Below are 19,150 nucleotides of genomic sequence, written 5' to 3'. Positions count from 1 at the left end.
TGTATTGACTTTTATCCTGACATGAGTGTGCTATTGAAATATGGTTGTAATAGTGATTAACTTGTATTATGTAAAATACCTCTGTATGCACAATACCTCTCTGTATGTGTGGTGCTGTAATAGCGCTCTGGTTGTAACATGTAAATTCTCTGTGTGTATGTATGGAGCTTTTCTCCCAGGGCCTCCGCTGAAAATGGACATATATCCAGTTAGACTATTCCAGTCAACAAATGTAAAATAAAATAAAATAAAAATAAAATAAATAAATAATTATAAATCACATAACAGTATAACAGCTAACAAAGTATAGAACTGCAACATATGGCAAGGTATACTGTAGTTTATTTTAATCAAGCAAGCTAAATACAGGCAAGTATTCATACAGTACATCTGACATTTACACTTTTTTACCAGTAGAGCTAGTAATTGTGTAAGTTTTGTTACAATAAAAGTGGCCAAATGTAACCAACAGCTGACAGCAACAGAAAGACAGGTATCCAGCTTAAGCAGTGGGTGAGAGACAAGTTCTGTACTGACATTTTTTCTAGTACAGATAGTATTATAAAGAAACTTTCATAATAACACTAGTTTTGTTTCTGAAACATATACAACCCATTTTGAACAGGTGGCTTGATCAGAGTTTCCGGAATGGAAAACTCCAGAGGAGGCTTGGAACTATTAAATTAGCACCATGCATAAGGAGTGAAAGTCATTAAATATATTTCTCCTCATAGTAAACACCTTAATTATAGGAGTTTACTAGGCTATCGACCCGGAGGTAATTTCAAGCCTAGCCGTTTCATCCCAATGTAATACCATAGAAACTCTAGTCGATACTCAAGATTGAATTTAGTAATAGTTGCCCATGTCCAAGAGGGTTGTGGACGCTATTCCTGGTTAGAATTTATGATGCCCCATCCACTCATCCAGGTTCCTTTTGAACAGTGTCATAGAGGTGCTCTGTTTCACATGAATTGGTAGCCTATTCCAAAGATGCAGCAGTTGCTGGGAGACAAAGCTGTCACTCCAGCATGTCCTATTCAAGTCGCAGGTCACATTTAGGTCTGTGGAATGGGTAGCTCTATTCCCATTTGATTTGCAGATGTGCAGCAAATTCATTAGGTTTGGGTCTGAGATTCCTCCGTAAGCTAGGCATAAATCTCCTCTAGGAAGTCTATATGATACAGAATATAGTGACGGGGCCTTTAGTCTGTCTGTGTAAGGCACGTGCTGGAGTTCCTTGATCTTCTTTGTTAGAAACTTCTGAGGTATCTCCAATTACTGCAGGTGTTTGTAAGGTACATGCTAAAATAAGCATTATATGCAATTATGCGCCTGATTAGTGATGAATATAGAGGGGTTATAACCTCCTTTGCTCTAGAGGCGATGCCTTTACTAATCAAGTGTACTAAGAAAGCCTTCCTTATTACAGTAGACACATGGTGGTCAAAGTTAAGTTTGCAGTCAACTTGTGATCCCTTACCACTTCATAGGTACTTAGGGTACTGTTGTTGATTTGGTAGGGTGAAGGGATATTGTTTTTGCTGAAGGGAATGATAATGCATTTCTTTGCATTCAGTTTGAAACAGGGACTAAGACACCAGTCGTTTGTCTGTGTAAGACTCTCCTGAAGCATGCTGACATCATTTGGGGAATCAATAATTGCACCTAGTTTCCAGTCATCCGCAAACTTGGTCAGCCACAACCCCTTAGTTTTGGCCTGAACGTCTGAGAAGTATATACCAAACAGAAGGTGGCCCAGCACTGACCCCTTTAGCACCCCACTGGTGACAGGCCTGCTCGTTGATGTGGAGTCAACCACTTTGACTGTTTCTGTCCAGTTTGTTAGCCAGCTGGGAACCCATCTTACACCAAAGGGGTTTACATTCAGTTTGCTAAGTTTATTGGCAATGCCTGAGTGTGAGATTGTGTCAAAAGCCTTTGCCAAGTCAATATGCACTGACTTGCCCTGGTCACACTTTCAAAGAAATCCACCAGGTTCAACAGGCAGGATCTGCCCTTGACGAATGCGAATTGGGTTAGATCCAGGGTTTGGAGGTCGCCTATGTCTTTATTAATGAGGTCCATTATGATACATTTCATGGCCTTTACAGATGAAGCTGGTCAGACTTATGTCTGTTTGTAGGCCACCTTTGTGGAAGGGAATAACTATTGTTGCTTTCCATTCCGCAGGCACAAAGCCTGTGGTTAGGCTATGATTGAATAGGGTACTTAACAGTGATGCTAATTCATGTTTTAGCTTGTTTAGAAGACAGCCTGGGATGCCGTATGGTCTGATAGAAGCTGTTTTTTTTTTGCCTTCGACAAGGCTTTAATGACCTGCTCTTCAGATATGTAGGGTGGGGGGAAGTTGGGGGAAGGTTTGTGATAAGTTTGGAGGGGATAAAGGAGTGACATTTTCACCAAATCTATCCACTAGCAAGTTTGCTTTCTCTCTGGGGTGTGTGTGATACCATTAGTCACAAGTTCAATACATGCTTGATGTCTACCTTTTAGGCTATGTACATAGCTGTAAAATGCTTTATGGTTATCCTTGGCTGTGTTAGCTAAGTTTTTCTCAAAGATGCACTTACAGGATTTGACATGTTGTCTTATTTGCCTGTTGAGGCTGGGGAGGGTGCTTTTCCATTGTTGGGGCTTCACCTTGGTTTTCTTGGATAGCAACTTTCTGCATTTGTTGTAAAGATTGTTGATGCTGGATGTCCACCAGGGTGGCTTTTTTTTATTTGAGGGTCTGTCTTTGAGTCTCTCTAGACCAGCCAAGTTTATGCACTTATGCAAGTGACTGTATAGGAGTTTAGTGTAAGCTTCTGTGTAATTTACTAGTTCCAGCTCAGGGTGGGGTTTGGAATGCATTTATACCTACCCCTAGGAGGGTACAGTTTAGCTTGCCTTGGTGAAGTTCTTTAGTCGAACTTTGTCCCTTGTGAGTTCTGGTGTTAGTGCCAGCTTGAAGATGACTGATTTGTGGTCAGATTTAACTAATGAGGGTCAGATAATTGCGGCAGTGCATCTGTTTGACATGTTAGTGAGGACCAGATCTAGTATGTTCACTCTTCTTGTCGGGGTTTGAACAATTTGTTCCAGGGCATTTGATTTAACAAAGTCAAGGAAAGTTTGCACTAGTGAGTTTAGGCTAGAGTAGGTTTCCCAGTTGATGGTGAGATAATTGAAATCTCCCATAAACAGGGTGTTCGGCAGTATTTGGATTGACTCCAGTTAGGTCAAGTAGGCTTCATGTGCATCATGACCCATGGAGGGGCTCTATAATTGGCTATGACTTGAATGGGTGTATTAACCACAGTAACCAAAACTTGGAGTAACTCCATGGAGTTGTCCAGTCTAACTAGACAGAAGATGAATTTATCTCAAATATAAAGTGACAAGGGTCTGAAGAAGCTATGATTCCATAGCAAAGTGCTTACCACTTTGTATTTGCATTAAACTTGGATTTATTTTACCTACTGCTTGCTGTTTGCTGCCTACTTTACCTTTGGATATTTTGAACTGTGACTGCTGAGTTTCCACACTTGTGCCTTTTTCTCTGCACTCAGTTTTGGTTCTTGGGTACTAGTGTGATTTGTCTGCTGATGGAAGTTTTGTGTTTTACATTATCTCTACTATAGATGCAGACACCGCCTCCTTTGGTTCGCACATGTTTGTTTTGCAGTCTGAAGGTGTGGAAGCCATTGCAGCCTTGCAAGGCCGGGGTACTCTCTGAGACCTTGGACCAGGTTCCTGTGACTGCACAGACAACTACATCTTTCAGTGATAGAAGTGCTTACAGGGTGTGCAGTTTTTGGTTTAGGTTCCTAGTGTTTAGCAGCATAACCCTTATTTTGTTATGGTTGGCAAACTTCATGTTGGTAAGTTTGTTTTAGAGACCTTGCCTAAAAAAAAAGGCACTATGGGAGAGGCAAGAGCTCTTGTCAGCAGCCAAAACTGTCTCTTGCAAAGCATCGAGGTTTGTCAACCATGACCTCCCAGGCTGACAGAAACTGGATCCCCTTTCAATGACAGCAAAAACTAAGCCAATTATTTAAATCAATATTTTTTTGTTTATACTGTGGCATCAGTCTTGGTGAGGGTAGTACGCTGCTCAAGACTAGGGACATGCCTGCCTGAGGCAACTACTCAGAGAGCCCAGTCATGTCTCTCTTCATATATTCCAGTGAAGTACACCTCAGGTTGTTCACTCCAACATAAACTATGACAGAGTCATAACAATACTTGTTGCTGACAGACTTGAGTGCATGCATGATCTGATGAATCCTGGCATCAGACAGGCAGCTGACCGTGACTTTCTCATTGTCCAGCCTGGTGAGTGGGACATCCGTGTGTCTCACAATGAAGTCTCCATTGACAAGAAAAATTGTTTTTTGAGTGTTATGCCTTACCGACATGGTAGATGAGACACTGCTGCTGCTATGTGTCATGGTTGTTGTGGGAACTGTGTTAGTTGCAGCAATCTTGTGTTTTGGAGGTCTCTGGTGTTTCGATAAGTTTTTTGAAAGAACACCCAGGTATATCGATTTATGCGTTGGGTGAGTACTAAGTGTAAGAGTAGTGGTGCTATGTGCATGAGTAGTGGTGGGTGGGTTGACAACCTCTTCAATGTTACTATTTCGAGTGCAAGAGAGCAGGGATTCAAGATTTTTGGTGTAGATACAGCTCTTGCACTCTGTATTAGAGTGAATTATTAGTAGAGGGTTGTCAGTGTACATGAGGCAATTGTTACACTGCCTCAGGAGACCCAAGTTAACAAGGTTGCCAGGAGAAACAAGGGTAGTCCAACTGTCCATAATGCTAGCTTGAAAAACTGTTATCACAACGGGGGGCTTTTCAGGACTGATCAAGGAGGTGCTCAGTAGATAGATATTTCTGCTGGTTTTTTTTTTTTTTTTTTTTTTTTTTTTGCTGGTAGTTTAATAGATTACAGCCCACTGGTAGTATTTCTTAGACCAGAAAAGCACTAAGGATGAGGACTACACTAATGTGCTACATCAGTATCTAAGGGAAAAATTGTCAAAGTTATCTGTCTGGCTATGGCACACAATTGCACGGCAGTGAGCGGTGCTGCACGATGCGCAAACAAGCAGAAAACTACTCCAACATGGGGTTTAAATACCAGAAGCTAAAAACTTAAAAAAAAACTTTTAAAAAGTTCAAAAGTACCAATGAGGGTGCTTACTCCAAGCCCTAAACCAACCAACTTTCACCAGACAGGTTCCAATCAGCATACTTCTCTCAACAGAGTGCAGAAGGGCCCCTTCCAATCAAAAATGACCTGGAAAATGTGCTCAGAACAAACAGCCAGTACATACAGACCAAGATGCAGCAAACCTGTATCTGGAGTATTCTCCACTACTAGCTACACTTATTCAAGCAAGAAGAACTAAAGGAATGTTTAACACAGCAGAACAATAGCAGTGAGACACTACAACATGTTTTAAACAAGAGAAAACATTAAGGAGACTCTAAAGAATGTTTTAAACAGCAAACAAATCAGTTATTTAAACACTGCTTGGCTGATAAACAGAAGAGGCAGAACAGATTGCTTTGCAAATGGTGAACAGTACTAGCAATTATTTAACAAACAGCGAAAATAGCAAAAAGAGCTTTTCAAACAGTGAAAACAGCAATAAAATATGATATATGTATTTCTTAGTCCATCAATGGCATCTCATAAAACACTGGCATACGCAAATTTAAAGAAATAGCAAAAAAGTACCCCAGAAGGGGTTTACCTCATTTGTAAGCTAAGCCACAGCTGATGTATGCTGGAAACACGTCAGCAGATCAAGGAAAACAAAGACTGATACTATAGACACAGGTGGATTTCTGAGATATTGGGTTGGATACTAAAAATCTGAAAATTTGATAACCCTTTGTGAATGAACCACATATTTTATAAGAAAAAGACCATACGTATGAGGCAAAATTTTGGACGTTCTGTAAAATTCTGGGGAGCTAAGAGGTATGATAACATCTATATCCCTCTTTACAAGTCCATGCATTATACATTAATGGTACTCTAGCATGTCAAATCAAATTTCAAGAAAAATTAAGTAGAAATCTCTCAAAATGTTTTTCAGACTTTCTGCACAACTACTGTCTGTTGTCTCATACCTTTATCCAATAATCATACTATCAACCTTAAGTATACAACTCATTCAAATCAATTTGTTCATTTTCTACATGTTTCAATTTTGCTTGATTAAGGAAATATTTCCCCATACTGTGCTTGCTTGCCTTCATTGTTGTGATGTATTTATGCTCAACCCATTAATATTGATCATTCTCCAAAATAGATATCAAAGAAAAGTGATCCTCCATTCTTTTTTATGCATATTTAGCTGTTTATTTGCATATGACTACCACAAATGTCTGAGCATGTAACCCCTTTTCAGCAAAAGCTTGGGAGATAATGTCTGTTAACAATATTACAGAGTAATTAAATACAGAATATAGCATTTAAAAACATACTTTATGAAGAATATACAGATAAAGTTAGACAAGGTACAGGGTTTGATTCTTGGCTTTGAAGGGGAAATTGTCCCAGAAGGGCAGCTAGACTAGTACTTACCTATGAAGCTGTATGCAGGAGTATAATTTATTTTTCATTTTATTTTGCATTTGTTGACCAGGAAAGTCTGACTGGGCATGTGACCATTGTCATTGGTGGCCTGGGGAGAAAGGCTCCACAAACAGTAACAATTCAATTACACAGATGTATTCTAGGACATTGCTACTATTATAAGACATCACATAATACAAGGCTAGTACACTTAGAGTAACTTGCAATTACTTTAAAGCATGGCAGTTGTGAGTTTATGTTAAGTAAATACATTGGACAGGTGAAAAATTAGATAAAATCAGTTATTTTAAGCATAGCACCAAGCAGCATTAGTCTGCTTTAATATGAAATCAGTGACCTAAAATGATAACAATCAGTTGCAACAGGCAGAAATTGGATGCTTACTTATGAAGTCAGTGTCAGAACAGTAGCATTTATATAGTAGGATTAAGGAGGGCCATAACCATAAGGGCAGCATAACCACAAGTCAATGAGGTATTGTTTCAGGTGAGGTTTAAATGACTAAAGGTTATGTATCTATCTAAGAAAGACAGACAGGAACAGAACTCCAGATTTCAGACACAAAGCTTGAGCAGAATACTTCCTGAACAGTATTTTTTGAGCTTCATGCAGCTTCACAGTTAGCTGCCTGTCTGGTGCCAGGATCCAGAACATCACACACGCACTCAAGTCTCTCAGCAGCAAGTACTGTTATGACTCTGTTATAGTACCTGCTGGTGTGAACGACTTTAGACATATCTATCTGGACTACATGAAGAGAGACATGACTGAGCTCTTGGATTATGTGTCTCAGGCAGGTATGTCCCTAGCCTTAAGCAGCATATTACACTCACCCTTATGATGCCGCAATACAAGCAAAAGATGAATATCTTTAACAATTGGCTTAACTTCTGTTGTCATTCTAAGGGGATCAAGTTCCTGTCAGCCTGGGATGAAATGGATGGTAGATCTCGATGCTTTGCCAGAGACGTCTCCACCTGTCACTCCTAAGACTTTGGCTTCTAGAAAAGGCTCTTGCCTCCTCCCCCCAGTGCCATTTTAGGCAATGTCACAAGTACAACATTTCCAATGTAAAATTCACCTCAAAAAACATCAGGGTCATGCTGCTAAATGCTAGGAGTCTTAACCTAAAATTACACTCATTAGAACTCCCATCACCCTGGAGGATGCTTACATCTGTGTAGTGACAGAAACCTAGTTCAAGGCTGCAGGGAGCACCCCGGCTATACCAGGTTACAACACCTTCCACTCACTCAGACCACCAGATGAGAGAGGGAAATCCAAAGGAGGAGGAGTATCTATTTTTATTAAAGACAAATACTCCTCCAGATTGGTATCTCTAAATGAGTCCCTTGAACTTCTCCATGTAAAACTCATGTAGGTAAAACTCCTCTTCAGATTACTGCCAGTCATACGCCCCCCCCCCCCCTCCATGAACCAGCACATCCATATTGCCTATCTGGATCTACTAGAGTCACTAAATATACCAACATACCCTCTGATTTTGGGAGAGTTCAAATACCCATCAAGAGATTGGTCAAACTACACGTGTACCAACGCACTCGCACAGAGATTCTTGAACTTTGTAAACTCCAATGCCCTGGACCAGTTAGTAGACAACCCTACTAGGGGTTCAGTGTCTATATCACGTAATCGAAGACACAAGTCTTTGAATACGAATTAATCGAACCCTAAACACTGAAATGCTACAACAGCAAATGGCCAACACTGCAAACTTTTTCCTAGGGAAAACATTTTACGTGGCCATACAAACAACACAAACACATCAAATGTAATTTAAGTGGGGTGCTTCACCCCCCACCCCCCAATGTAGGTGGCTATGCCCCCACACCCCCCTAACTAAATATACCAACTCTGAGATCGCTCAACGTTGGGGTAAAGGGCAAACTCCAGGAACTGCCAAATACATTTTTTGCCTAGGAAAAAATTCATGGTTTTGGTTGTTCGCAGTTTTTGTCGTTCAATGTTTAGGGTTCGATGATTACGTATCTGAAGACTTGTGTCTTTGATTACGTGATATAGACCCGGGGTTCAAACATCCTGGATCTGGTATGCACAAACATGAGTGATCATTGCACTACTAGTGAACAGTCACCTCTAGTGAGAACTAACCACAAGTCAGTCACACAATAGTGTCTGACCCTCCCCCAGCTGGAACTAAACTAAAAAAAAGTCTCCAAAGCAAACTATAATCTCTTACAAGATGATATTACTAGTTTCATAGCCCCTGTCCCTACTTATGGCGAGGATACTTATGCTGAGGTTTATTCCAACACCTTGTATAAACACCTCCACAGTTGGATTGACTCAGCTGTACCCAATAGGATAAAATTAAGTTCCTCACATAAGAACAAGACTGTTTGGTGGACATCTGCGATAAACCGGCTATATAACAGCAGAAAGAAACTGCTGTCCAAAAACAGTAGCAGACAGTACCCAAAATCAAAGGACTTCCTTCTTGAACTAAATAAGTAAATTAAACACCTAGTGAAAAAATCCAAATCCAACTACGAGTCTAAATTCGCCACACTAGACAAGGGTAACCACAAAGCATTCTTTGGTTACGTCTACAACCTCAAAGGAAAATCCCAGATTTACACTGAACTTGTTGTAAATGGCACAACATATACTGAGCCTGGTGACATTGCTAACCTGCTAGCAGATAGGTTCAGTGAGAACTTCTCCCCCCTGTCACCACCCAATGTACCACAAGACATTGATCCCACATGTCCTCCCCCAAAAATCTCTAAGGAACAGGTCCTTAATGCCCTTTCCAAGGCAAAATAACACTGCCTGTATAGGACCAGACAACATCCCTGGCTGCATACTAAATTGCTTAAAGCAGGAACTAGTGGCACTGCTGAATACCCTCTTTAACCACAGTCTAAGCACTGGGTATGTTCCTGTAGATTGGAAAACTGCCACTGTCATCCCTATCCACAAAGGGGGCTCCTCTGTTGACCCCGGGAATTACAGACCAATAAATATGACCTGCTTCATATGCAAGGCCATGGAGAGAATCATCATGGACCTCATCAACAAGGATATAGTACCCCTCCAAACACTAGACCCGTCACAGTTTGGTTTTGTCAAAGGGAGATCATGCCTACAGAACTTGATGGACTTCTTCGAGACAGTCACCAAAGCTCTGGATAAAGACAAAACTCTGCATACTGCCTATTTAGACCTAGCGAAGACCTTCAACACCATTCCCCAGTCAGGCATTACTTATAAACTTGCCCAACTGAATGTAAACCAGTATATAGTTAGGTTGGTTGCTACCTGGCTCACCAATAAAACATATACAGTTAAAATAGGGGACTCTACATCCACCTGCAGACCAGTAACCAGTGGAGTATAACAGGGCTTGGTGCTACGGCCCCTATTGCTTGGAATTTACTTTTCAGAAGTACAGGCCAAAACAAAAGGCATGTGGTTAACAAAGTCTGCAGATGACTGCAAGCTAGGCATGATCATTGAATCCCCTAGTGACACTGTCACCCTTCAGGAAGGTCCTAGTCAAACCAACGATTGGTACCAAAGTCACAGGCTCAAGTTAAATGCTAAAAAGTGCATCATCATCCCTTTTGGCAAGGGAGACATCCCTGCAAAGTACCACATTAACAACAACATCTTAAGTACCTAATCCATGGTAAGAGATCTGGTCACACAGGTTGACAGCAAACTCTCCTTCAACCATCACGCTTCCACAGTGGTAAGGAAAGCCTTTTATGTTGCCCATCTCACCAATAAGGGCATTGTCTCCAGAAAGAGAGAGGTTATAACCCCCCCCTGTACTCCTCCCTTATTAGACCAGTTATAGAATACAATGTGCCCTTTGGTATGCATCTTGCCAGGCAACTCCAACAACTGGCAAGACTTCAGAGGTACCTTACAAAGAAAATTTAAGGTGTCCAACACCTGTCCAATGCTTACAGACTAAAATCCCTGTAGCTATACTCTGTGTCCTACAGACTACTCAGGGGTGACCTCTGTCTAGCCTATAAGCCAGCCGTGGAACCTGACCTGATGGAAATGCTACACATTAGCAAGACAAAGGGTACTCACTGCACCTGCTCTAGTGGCCTCAACATGAGAACCAATATTAACAGAACATGCTGGAGAGACAGGTTCATCTCCCAAAGGCAATGCCTACTCTGGAATAAGCTTCTAATCTTAGTAAAACAGAGCCCTTCACTGACCTCTTCAAGCATAATCTGGATAATTGGATGGGGAATTGCAAATTCACCCTTGGGGTTTTACCCGTGTCCCTTCCGGACAGGGGCAATAGGTGTTGGGTCACATCTACTAATAGCACCAATAAAAGAGGGAAAAACTTGGCTAGGCTTGGAAGGATCCAAAATTAAAATCCCCTGCATGGAAGTAAATGCACGGCTATAAATTACATAAACGAACAAAAAAGAATAGCCAGCAACTGTACGCTGTGTAGATACTTTAATGTGACATAAAACACAAGAGATAACAGACTGGTTTTGGGTAAGGAGTTACCTATCGTTCATCAGTGTAACAAATACAAAACATCTTGTGATCCTATATATACATTAGCCTTAATTAATGTTGACATGTTATTGGTGAGCTTATAAATATTCTTTCAAACCTGGGCTGAACAGCTCTCCTAATTTAACAATCCACTTCTTTTCCATAGCATTCAGTTTTGTGTGCCAACCAGTTTTGTTATTTCCGTCACCTGTTATCCTATCTATAATTGTAAAGTGAAAAGTCGCTGTGGTGTGTTGTAGGGCATGTTTAGACAAAGCATTGCTCATTCTTTTATGTCTGATATCACAAAGATGTTCAGAGATATGTAACCTGAGGGGTCTAGATGTTTTTCCAATATAAAATGGGTGACAACTACAGATAGCCAGATATATGACCCATTCTGTACTGCAATTTGCAAAAAACTTGATATCAAATATCATGCTACAATTGTTACTAGAAAAATATTTGGTCTTCAACACTCGGATACAATTGCTGCAGTGGCCACATGGCATGCAGCCAATTAACTTGTCCCCGGAGATGGTAGTCTGAATGGTATCATGATAAGCAGATGGATATTGATGTCTGAAGTGACGGAAATGAGATCCCAAATTTTTACCTTTCCTGAAAGAAAACTGGCATGTTTCACCTAAATGTTGTGACAAAAAACTGTCTGCCAGTAAAATGTTCCAATGTCTTCTAATCACCTCTATTAACTTGTTGGTATTCCTACCGTATGTGGTGGTAAAATTTAACTTGTTAGTTGTAGATTGTGGTTTCTGTTTATATTTAAGAAGGTCCTTCCTGTCAATATTGGTAGAATAGTTGCTTGCTGAATAGTCATGGCCCATGCTATATCCCCTTTCTTGAAACCTATGAACTATATCTCTGTGAAAATATTCAAAAGAATTATCATCTGAACAGATGCGTCTCATCCTAATGAATTGTGACTTGGGAATATTTTTTGCAATGTGGGCTAGATGAAATCTGGATGCATGGAGTAGGGCGCTATATTCAGGGTATTTACAAAATACTTCTGTGTGTAACGTGTTATCATCATTCCTGGATATAAGTACATCCAAATATGTGATTCTAGCTAGATGGTAATTGATAGTAAACTGTAAACCCCACTTGAAGTCATTGAGATACCCTATAAATTCCATAAGGTATTCCACATCAGACCTCCACATCATCCAGCAATCATCCAGATACATACGCCATATATCAAATTCCCCCAAGTAGATATTATGTGTAGTATCATAAATGATGTGTTCTTCCATCCCCACCTCCACACCTGATAATCCAAACCCTTTCTGCTTCTCTCCCATGCAAACAAGTTTTATAAGATCTCTCCTATCTAAACTCAAACCCTGCTGCCTTGCTGCCGATCTACTTCCTAACGAATTTCTGAAAATAGCAACCCCATCAATAGCTTATATCCATCTTGATCAATCTTTCTATTTCTGAACACTATGTCCCAGTATTATGGAAAGTATCCCACATCACCCCTCTCCACAAAGGTGGTGCTTCTAAAGACCTATCCAACTTCCGACCTATAGCCATTCTTTCTCCCCTTGCAAAAATCCTTGATAAATGTATCCATAAACAACTGCTCAACCACTTGCTTTCCAAAAATCTCTTATCAAATTCACAACATGGTTTCAGACCCAAACATAGTACTTCCACTGCTCTAATCTGATTTACTAACACAATTCACTCCCACCTAAATAAAGGCCAGGCAGTCTCCTCCATCTTTCTTGATATGTCTAACGCCTTTGACACTGTCTCATCAACTTCTACTCAACAAACTCTCAGCTTATGGGCTCAGTTCATCATCTCTGTCCTGGTTTCTTAGCTACCTCTCTAATAGACAGCAAGCAACCAAATGGCAAAATTCCCTTTCCCCCCTACTTCCCATCTCAGTGGTCATCCCCCAAGGTTCAATACTCGGCCCTCTCCTCTTCATTCTATTCACTAACGATCTTAGTTCTGCAACTTACCAAGCAGACATTGTTCAATACGCTGATGATGCTACCCTTATATGCTCTTCCCCACACCCCAAGAACTACAATTAAAAATGCAATCTTCCTTCCAGAGCATAGAAATCTATTAGAACATCAACTTATACTAAACCCTAACAAAACCAAATTAATAGTCTTCAAAAATAAAAAAGCCAAACCTTGCCAAGTCCTCTGTCAATTCACTCCTCTAATGGAACCATCATCAAACCCACTACTGACACAAAACTATTAGGGGTCACTACAGATGAGAATCTAACTTTCACCAAACATGTTTCCTTTACAATTAAAAAGTACACATCAAACTGGGCACCTTATGCAGGGTCAGACCATATCTCAACCACAATGCCAGACTTGCCACTGTCCATTCCCACCTGCTATCCTCCCTCCTCTATAAATCTCAAATTCTCACCAACCTGCGAAAATCTGTCCTAAACAACCTGGAATCTTGCTATAATAAGATTGCCAAATTCACTACAAATGCCCACACAGGGCGCACCACTGTTCTGTCCTCTCCCAATTACAATGGCTGGAACTCCCAAATCTTCTATCAACCAACTTACTATAATCCACAAATTAAAAACCAACCCACCAACTGTCCAGCTCTTTCCAAGTTGGTTCAACCCACTAGGAATAACAGGACCCTCAGATCCTCAAATAAACTACTACTAGAGGTATCCCTCTCACACAACTATCATGGGGACTGTCTATATTCCCATAATATTTCCAAACTCTGTAACACTCTACCCCAATCCATTACTAACTGTCCCCACTATCCTGAGTTTAAACAACTACTTACATATCTAACAAACCACTGGCTCTGCTCCTGCCATACTCCTGGCTAATTCCACTATTCACATCTTTCCACCCTCCTTCTACCTTAAAGGGGTTTCCTCTTGCTGCTGTTTCTTTCTTACTGTCCTTTCTATTCCTTTCTCTTATTTTCACCCAAAGTATTTCTTATCAGTCACAATACTGTAATCTCCTAACCATGACAAACTATCTATTTATCTTTATATGCTACTTGCCTAATTATGTTGTTAAACTATATTGTTTGACAACAATTCTTTCTATTTACTTTTAACTTTGGATAAACCTTGTAGTTGAATTTAATGTTTGTAATAATTTGCACATGTTGTATACTGTACTGTATGTCTGGAGTTTTTCTCCCCGGGCCTCCGCTGAAAACGGGCCCCCAGCCCAGTCAGACACTTCCCAGTTAACAAATGCAATAAATAAATAAATAAAAATATAAATAAATAAATACATTTAGAGCGGGGAATGCTGTCTGGGTTTGCTATTGTAGTTCTAGCAAGAATTTACAGTATATATGAATGCAGAGTCATCTGTATATTGAATAATATTGGCTCATATAGTTGCAAAGTCCAGGTCATTAATGCATATGTTAAACAGAATGGGGCCTAGAGCAGACCCTTGTAGAATGCCAACATAAAACTAGGACAAAGAAAGTGTATTTTCTTTGCCATATGACTGTTCGATTGATTTGAGAGGTAGCTGAGAAACAAGGACAGAAATGAGCAGGACAGTCCAATTTTGGATAATTTATGATGAAGTTTTTGATAAGAGGTGGTATCAAAGGCTTTTGCTAGATGAAGAAAGAGGGTGAGACTAGGTCATCACGGTTTCTAAGACTGATGGTACTGATGAAGATACAAAGAGGTGGTGCTTTGATGTGGCCTGAACCCATGATGGGGAGGAGAGAGAAGACTTTTGTCAGTGAGTTGTTAAAGTTTATTTTGTATGCATTTTCTAGAATTTTAGATACTAGAGACTATAATTATTCATCTACAAATGGAGAAGTCAGAGGAGTTTCCATGTTTACGAAATAGTAGGTTGCATGCTTTTTTCCAGATAACTGCAACATAATTTTCATGAACAGAGCAGTTTACTAGGATAGAAGTATGACATGAAAGAATGTTTGCAGTGATTTTCATATACTCTGTCAGCAGTGATTTTCATATACTCTGTCAGCCGCAGTACAGTTGGTTTTAACTTATGAAGGCGATTTTTTTTATTGTAGATGTAGGAACAGGTGTGAGTTAGAAAGTGTTTGAATTAATGGATTGAGGAGGCAGAATATGAAGATCGCCAGTTTTTTATTTTTTTCATTAATGAGAGTTGTTACTGATTCAATGAATTGGTGATTCAAATGACATTCAATGCTGTACGTTTTGTTGTCAGTGGAAGGAGGAGACACAACAGATGACCAGAAGAGCTTATGACTGCTCCAATGGGTTTTTTGTATGATTCTACAGAAAGTTGTCTCATTAAATTTAACAAATTGCATAGTGTGATTTATGAGTTTTCTAAAAGTTTGTAGATTTTTTTCTGCCAAGTGTGCCATTCTTTGTTCCTGCTTCTCATACATGGTTTAGGCTTCAGATAGTCAAGTAGCAAGAATGGAATAAGCTTTCTTTTATCTCCCTTGAGTTTATTCATTTAGAATATTTAAAACATTTTGCTGAATTCTGATAGGACATTATCCAATGGGAGTATTTTCATATACTCCAATTAGTTTTCTCCAGGATAATAACAAAAGTATCAATACTTGTGCAATATTGTTTTTCTTCTATTTTTGCATGCTTCCATGAATTACCATTCTCCTCAAGTACATATGTTTAGATAGGGTCTATACTAGAACATCGAAGTTTCAAAACTTCAAATGTTCTAATATTGACTCCTATTCAGCGAATGCTGAAAATAGCGAAGCTACAGAAAACCAAATTTTTTCCTTGGGAAAGAATTCGGTTGTCCATTTCTGTCGCTTCGCTATTTCCAGCGCTGTGGTGGAAAGCTACGGGTGGGGTTCAGGTAAGTGTACAACTGGGCGCCGATTAGGTGAGTTAGGGTTAAGGGGCGGGTTAGGTAAGTGTGCGATTGTGTGGATGTGAGGATTAGGTGAGTTAGGGCTAGGGTGTGGGTGATGTGAGTGTGCGATAGTGACGGACCTTAGGGTTAGGGTTTGGGTTAAGGTAAGTGGATGGTTAGTGGTGTATGTACAGTTTAGTGTAGTGTTAGATGTAAGATTTTAGGTGTATGTGTGTGGATTGCTGTTTGTTTGGTGTGCTTGTGTTGTGTGTATGTGTTTTGGAACAGCAAATTTTTTCCCTAGGAAAAAATTTGCTGTTCTGTATGTTCGATGTTGTAAGCGTTCACTGAATAGGGGTCAATATTAGAACATTGGAAGTTTTGAAACTTCGATGTTCTAATATACACCCATTTAGATATTATGTGTACATGCAGTAACAGGTTAAATGCAGTAATGTAGTCACTGCTATGTTCATTGCTATGTTTAAAGCCTGTGCATTTCAAGTTAACATAGCAATTATCATCAATCAAAAAAGTGTCTTCTGTACTTTGAAGTAAATTCTATTCAAGCTTCTTATTTTATCACCTTTTCAATACATCAAAGTTTGGATGTTGTTATTGTAATGGACATGGTTTGTTGGAAAGGATGTGCTCCTAAGAGATACCTTAAAGAAACACAAGTGTTCAAAATGTTTCACGTGTCTGGTCAACATGCAGGTGTACCAGGAAGCAGAGTGTGGGGAACAGTGTTACCTGACATCTGTGACAATATGCCTATCATCATTTGTTGGACAGGATCTGTGGTGCGGAGAGAAACATTAAAGGCAAGGAGCACCATACAGTACAGACTATTGTGTTCTTCTTCTTCTTTCAGCTTTTCCCGGTTAGGGGTCGCCACAGCAGATCACCTGTCCGCTCATGATTGGCAGTGGAGTTCTACAGTGTCGAGTTGCCAGCCCAGCGCCCAACCTTCCACAGAAGGCACACCCACACATGCACTCACACCTAGGGCCAATTTAGAGTGTCCAATCCACCTGGAGCATGTCTTTGGGATGTGGGAGGAAACCGGAGCACCCGGAGGAAACCCACGCAACCACAGGGAGGACATGCAGACTCTGCACAGAAGGCACCCCAGCCGAGGATTCAACTGGAGAACCTCTTGCTGTGAGGCAACAATGCTAACCACTGCACCATTGTGTTAATGATACAATATTATGCACTGAGCAGTAACATCCTTGATGATGCACACAACACTGGAATGTACATAACATTGAATTTTATAGTGCACACATTATCACATGTATTGACAGTGCTTTGTCTGCTATGGCAAGACCTCATAGTGGAAGGTGAAATGATTGCTCATTTATCCTGGTGGTCCAAAGGCATAAGCAACAGTGATTCATAAAACTCTGTGCCTCACTGGTCACACCCTCGGATCAGTAAGTATTTGTATATCATGCACGATAAAAGCAGACCTAGAGTTAGCTGGAGGCATTTTATATCATGTCTTCCATAAAATGATCATAGAAGGCTGCATCACTGTGTTTATGTGCAAATCAGAGTTGCTGAGGACTGATCTTTGTATAGTTGTCTTTTCCTACTCACTGAGGATGGTGTGCAGCTTATGATGAGCAACATTTCAGCTTTGCATCAGCTGGTGCCTGTGTTTATATTTCTGGAGTGGTTATCATGAAATTTGTTTTGCATTTTGCAATATCTCAGGAGGCTTCCCTTGGTTCACTCTACCTCTAATTGTAACTGTCGGTCTACAAAATTATTCTGTTAAATTCATTTGCATAGCTACTCCATACCTGGGATTCTTCAGGTACACAAATATACACATCCATAGTCCATAGTTCACAGTTTTTTATGAATAAGGCAGGAGTGTTTTAATTATGGATTTCTGAGAACATGCCCTACTTATGTGAGACTAACAAAATCATCAAATTGATAAACCAGAAGAAAAGCCTTCTCACTCTACCTAATGCCATTCAATAACACTACTGTCAACTCCACCAGAAAAGAACTTCCTAAATATTGTCATCAAGATGGCTGATAATAATAAGACTTTCTGCCATGACATCAGAAAAATGAGGGTGAAGGGTGAAGGAAAAAGAACAAAACAGTACCATCATAACACAGCCAACAAACATAGCTAACATACTAGTATACAGATTTGGAATAAATTTCACATTATAAGGGGGAGCCCCATCCACTCTTCTTACCTGCAATACAATCTGAAATTACTTCTGAAACAGTCACCTCTGTCTGCAGTAATGTCTGAAATAACAGTTCTGTTGGGCCAAATGAGACAATAGTAGGACTAATTTGTGCAAGCAAAAATAGCCTGGCATATCCTCTTACATAATTTCTTAATAAGGCATTAAAAGCTGACTATGACCCTGATATCTGGAAGCAGGCTGTTGTTATATTTGTCCTCAAGTAACATAATTCCACAAACCCAAGTAATAAACAGACTGATCAGCATCATAGGTTCATATGTAGGTACTAGGCTATTGGCCCAAGAGCCTATATAAGCCTAGCCAAAAAGGTACCCTGGCTTTCACCACCCAAGAAAATTATTTTCCTGTGCCCCTGTCAAGCAGAGCCACAGAAGTGATCCCCAGGGAGAATTTCCTATATATTATAGTGCTAATGAGGAACTTTGTTTGCTATAGATAGGTAGTTTGTTCCAGAGTATAGGAAGTCTCTGGGACCGGAATCTATCCCTCTAGCATGTTCTGTTTATTGTGGTGACAAGGTTTAGGCCCCTAGAGCATGTAGTTTAGAGGAATTGGGATTTCTTTAAGTGGAACATGTCCAACAGCTCTGGGTTTGACATAGCTTTGTATGTTAGGCAGAAATCACCTCTGAGTAGGCAATATACGACAGAGTAAACCTGGAGTTTTTTGAGACGGTCTGCATAGGGCATCTGTTTGAGGCCAGTAATCCTCTTTGTGAGGTATTTCTGCTGCCTTTATACTTGTAGATGTCTTGTGAGGTACATACCAAAAGGGGTGTTGTACTCTATAATGGGTCTAATGACAAGTAGAGAGGAACAATGACCTCTTTTTTCCTGGATGAAAAACCTTTTGTGATGAGGTGTGCCACGTAGAAGCATTTCCTGACTACTGTGGTGATGTGATTATCAAAGGAGAGACTACTG

The 19,150-nt window shown here is 40.1% G+C and overlaps 1 protein-coding gene across 1 annotated transcript in view; it reads right to left on the bottom strand.

The window, feature by feature from the left end:
- RGS22 (regulator of G protein signaling 22) overlaps nucleotides 1-19,150 on the bottom strand; it is a 971,253-nt gene that overhangs the window by 736,977 nt on the left and 215,126 nt on the right. The gene's annotated exons all lie outside the window — the stretch shown is intronic.

This window comes from Protopterus annectens, chromosome 3.part0 (assembly GCF_019279795.1).
Source record: "Protopterus annectens isolate FY-2018-M chromosome 3.part0, PAN1.0, whole genome shotgun sequence".
In the NCBI taxonomy this organism is placed as follows: Eukaryota; Metazoa; Chordata; order Ceratodontiformes; family Protopteridae; genus Protopterus; species Protopterus annectens.
Note: the sequence above shows the minus strand (reverse complement) of the source record. Positions and strands in the feature narration are given on the sequence as shown.